The sequence below is a fragment of the Tasmannia lanceolata genome, unplaced genomic scaffold (assembly GCF_043159265.1).
Source record: "Tasmannia lanceolata isolate RefF3 unplaced genomic scaffold, GAP_Taslan_0.1 ptg000015l, whole genome shotgun sequence".
In the NCBI taxonomy this organism is placed as follows: Eukaryota; Viridiplantae; Streptophyta; class Magnoliopsida; order Canellales; family Winteraceae; genus Tasmannia; species Tasmannia lanceolata.
In genome coordinates, this window is record NW_027518692.1 from 2,252,765 (window position 1) to 2,257,826 (window position 5,062).

Sequence of the window (5,062 nt, forward strand, 5' to 3'; positions counted from 1 at the left end):
AATCTATAGAGGTTTCCATAATTAAAAAGCATAAAGGAGGGGGTAGGATTGAAATTATGTGGCTTTAATGGGTGCCTTTGTTAAAAAGCATAAAGGAGGGGGTAGGATTGAAAATATGTGGGTTGAATGGGTGCCTTTGTTAAAAAAAGTTAAAAAAGTGATGTGTAATTCTATTAGAATTTTGAAATAATTCAAAAAATTCTCTTCTTTTCTCTTCTACTATATAGATACAGATTATGGGATGATTAGAAGAATTTTTAAGTATATTACTCTTAAGAACCTTAATTTGAAGCTATTTACAATTTTATTGTATTGGAGATTAATGGAGATCTACAAGGCCCATGATCTTAGCAACTTGGACTTAAAAGGTAAAATGGTAGGTGTTGTAAATTTTTGTTTCATTTAGGGTAGAATGAACATTTCCTTAATGGGTGCCATATTGTAAATATGTTAAACAGAGGGGGTAAAAACTCATTCAAAGCACCTCTTTACACATGGCTGTAAGCCATGAATCTTATCCTCTCCTATCTAGGTGTCCATGTTAGAGAAACTACAACACTCTATGATTAAATTTAATTACAACACGTCAACACCATTAGCATTAATAAGTTTAATGGCTAGCATTATCCTACTAACCTCAAATAAAAGTTAAAAAATGAATGGAGTGTAATAAAAAAAACAAGAGAGAGATTTACTGTGGTCTTAGGGAGAAAAACTGAAGATAAGAAAGAGGAAACCTAGAGCAATAAGGAAAGAGATTTGGAGAAAATATTTAGATCAATTTGAGAGGGAATAAAGGTAAGAATTCACATGCTAATTCATATATTTTTATTGATTTATATGTAATCTTTTCCAAATATTATGGGGAAATAATATATTTTATAATAATTATTCATGATTAAAATCCAAGTGGTTTCATTAGATTTTAATGAAAATCCAATCTGATATGAATATTTCTTTGACCACATATCAATATCTTATATGCATAAATTGTATTTAGAATCTGAATTTAGATTCTGACTTCTAGGTTCTTAAACCCATGTTAATAAGATCTAAAAAATCTGAAAAATTTAAATATTCTTTCATCTTATATTTTCTTTCAAATATAAGTGGTCTCATTCAATTTTTATGTAAATTAGATTTGATATGGAATTTTATTTGAGTAAAGGTCAACCTGCCCTGAACAGAAATGTTATGTAAAGTTTGATTGTAAGGGATGTTTCATAACATCTTAATACTATTATAAAAAACTGTAAAAATTATGTAAAAGTTATAAGTTCTGTAATAGTAATAATTATTTAAAATCCAAGTGGTTTTATACAATTTCAAGTTCGATTTGATTTTATATGGATTTTATATCGACTAGACATAAAGCTGCCCTGTACAAAAACTGTGTTTAAAGATTGTATGTAAGTGCTGTTTTCCAACTTATTAATGCTATTATAAAAAACTGTAAAAATTCTGGAAAAATTATATGTTCTACAATAATAAGAATTCTTTGAAATCCAAGTGGTTTCATTTAATTTAATTTTAAATTCAATTTTATATAGATTTTTAATCGACTAGATATCAAGCTGCCCTGTATGGAAACTGTGTTTACAGCTTGAGTTTAAGTATTGTTTCCTGACTTCTTAATGCTATCATATAAAACTACAAAAATTACAGAAAATTTATATGCTATGAAATTGTAATAATTTTTTTAAAATCCAGTTGGATTCATTAAATTTAAATTTAAATTCTATTTGATATTGATTTTGTATTGAATGTATATAAATTTACCTGTGTAGAAATTTTGTTTAAACCTTGAATTGAGATGATGATTTCTTTATACTTAAATCATAAAAAAAAAAAAATTTGTAAAACTTCTGGAGAAATTTTATGTTTTTTAATCATAAGTCCTCTTTCAATTTCAAATGGTTTCATTTGATTTTATATAAAATTTGATATGATTTGTATTTTGATTTGACTAAACATCAACTTGCCCCTCTGCTGAAAATTTGTTAATGCAGATATATATCTTAAAAAAAAGATAGTTAATAATTTACATATCTATAAAATTTATAATTAGTGGTTGTATTATAATTTTAATGCATTTGGTAATATGGAAATGAGTTGCATGTACAGTCATTTGAAGGAGATGGATAAGTTTATGTAGGAGACTTATTGCAAATGTGATGCATATGTGATCTTATACATGAGTGAAGTTATGATTATTTGAATGGATGTGTTAATTTATGAATAAAATGGATTGATAAACCAAATTGGCTGTGAAATAAGAATGATAGATACTGCAAAAAAATACAGGGTTATCTACAAAGAAACCACTCATATGGAACACACTCACGGGCCGAATTGGTGGTGAGACCATAAGAGGTAGACTCACGGGCCGAATTGGTGGTGAGACCTAGGCCGAATTGGTAAGGAACCCTAGCAGTATATGTATAGGACTTGCGCAGTGATCCACTCCGATGTTACGCCTTGACCGAATTGGGGAGGGACTCGGAGCAAATAAGTATCCAATGGTCGAATTGGTAATGGAATTCCAAAAGCCGAATTGGTATAAGTAGCTCTTGGACCATATGTGAGAGCAACTTGTTTAAAAAGAAAAATTAGAATGATGAAAGTATTTGTTTTATTTGCATATTGTGTCGAATTGGAAAGGAACTTATGGGTGTTCATATAGGATTTTAATTTTCATGGGTGAGTTTATGTGTTGTTTCATGTGAGTATGTTTTCATGTGTGAGTTCATTACTTGTAAAGAATTTCATTTAATTTTTTTATAGCCCACTTTCCATGTTAATCAACTCTAAGTTCCAATTACAATTTATTTTCAAATAATTTAGTGATTAATTCTTATTTTTACAGGTTGTCTTTAAATGTTTTAGATTATTTTAAAGCGTTATATATTTATTGAATCTTGAATAACGCATGTTAGAGATGTACTTACCCTTAAACATCTATGTGGAAGGTGATGATACATTTGTAAAGAATGAGAATTTTGGGGACATGGGGATCTAGTGAGGGAGGCGATGATCTACATGCGTTCTTAGGAATGTTTTTTTTTTGGGGTGTTACATGTAAATTTTGATGTATAGTTGTCCATATGGTAACTTGCTTTTTTCCTTTTAGAGTTATGAGATATGTAATTTCATATAGGATAAGAGTGTAAACTTTTTCGTTGTTGTTTTTTTAGTAGTTATAAGAAATGGTTAGTAGCTTGTTTCATTATGACTTGTTAAATTATGGTTTAGAAATAAATTCTCTATACTCTATTCCATTAGTCAGTTAACGATCCGAATTTTAGGCCTTTTGAAAATTCGGGTCGTGTAGACACCCCATTTTGACCGTGCCCTAAACCTTCCAATTTTGCGCAAGACCCCATCAAATCAATGAGTTAGGGTCCCAAACTTCACCCTAGGCTAGCTTTGGGTCCCACCAAGGTCCCTGCGAAATTTCGTCAAAATCCGAGCGCGTTTGCCTAGCGAACGAGTCAAGCAATGTCGTGGTGCAAGTTCGCAGAAGGGCGGTGGATTATCCTGGAGGAGGCCGACCTAGAGCCGAATAGGACACGATCCGAAGGTGCGCCCATCAATTTTTTGCGCAATCGTGCGCTTATCAAACTAGTTATGTCGATATCCCTCCCTTCTTCATTCTATAAAAAATGAAAAAAAAACCCATTTCTGCAGAAGGGGGTTTTCTCATTTTCTGAAAACCAGCGAGTGAGAAAGAGAAATTGATCTCCTCCATTATTTCCGGCTAAAGCTCCGGCTTAGCTCCGATCGATCTATTTTTTATCTAGTTAAGCTTGTTCTTCTCTTTTGTCCCCTCATTTTTGCCCTAATCTCTTCTAAAAACCTTACAAAAAAAAATCCTCTTGTTCATCTTCTTCTCCGATCGATTCGGCCATCTCCGATCGGAACTCCGGCCAGTCTCTGATCAAGTTTCTTTTACAGATCTTTATTCTCTGTTAAATTTTGTTCATTTCTAACCTTGAAATTCATAGATCTGAGATTTTCCCTAAAATTCCAAACCCTAACTCATTCGTTCATTTTCTTCTTCTCCGATCCAGCTAATCTCCTGCCATTCTTCGGTTGTGCTCCGGTCAAGATCTGACCAAACTTTCCTCATGAAATTACTTCATTAGAGTTTTTAATCTTCTTCTTTTGATACTTTTCATCTCTCAAACCCTAATCCCAGATCTGACACCCTTTTTTTTTTGTTTAATTCTCTTCTCCGGTCAAATTTTTTCTTCTCCGGCAAGCTCCGGTGAGCTCAAGATCTAGCTGGATTTCATCTTCTGTTCATCTTCTTTGCAAGCCCTAGATCCGGATCCAACTCAGCCCATTCCTCATTCTATCAGATATCATTTCTCACCTCTATTCCTAGATCTCTCATTTCCATAATTTCCGGCAATTTTCGCCGGAATCCGACAAAAATTCACGATCCGATAACCTCTGCAAGTTCCAGCCTCAAGTTGCAAAAAAAAAGAAGCAAAGTAAAGAAGATTAGCAGAAGAAAGATCTCTCGGAACTGACTCTGTGGATCATCGGCATAGCAGGTGTAATGTCCTTTTAAAAATTTTCAATTCTCTTCATTTTCTAGTTCAGGTAAATCCCTGCTATATTACACATGGTTGAATGATTTATGTTCTTTATTTTGTTTGAAGGATTTGATTAATTCCTTATGCTTAGATGATTTTCATTTTTTACAATCAAATGATCTATGTGATTCTACTTTGGTTAAAGGATTCGTTTAGTCCCTGATGCGGGTGATTCTCACCTCTTTGAAATGAATTGATTGTTGTAATGGAACCTTGGCTGAAAGATCGGTTCAGTCCTTAATAGTGGGATGGGGTTCATGTTCTTATAATTGATCTATGTTGATTAGTTTTGATTGAAAAACTGGTTCAGTTCTTATGGTGTTCAATTTTTGATTGATTAGTGTTCATGAATATTACACTGATAAGAAAATAGAATTCATAACCTTGCTTTAAGTCCTAATGCTTATGTTGTTGATATCAAGTTGAATATGCCTCAATGTGTGCATAGTTTATTTGGTTCA

The 5,062-nt window shown here is 32.2% G+C and overlaps 1 long non-coding RNA gene across 1 annotated transcript; it reads left to right on the forward strand.

Moving 5' to 3' along the window:
• The first annotated feature begins 671 nt into the window (after positions 1 to 671).
• Positions 672 to 3,229, forward strand: LOC143892397 (uncharacterized). The gene is made up of 2 exons (XR_013255489.1): positions 672 to 798; positions 2,970 to 3,229. It is a non-coding gene; the product is annotated as an uncharacterized LOC143892397 (long non-coding RNA).
• Positions 3,230 to 5,062: the final 1,833 nt, after the last annotated feature.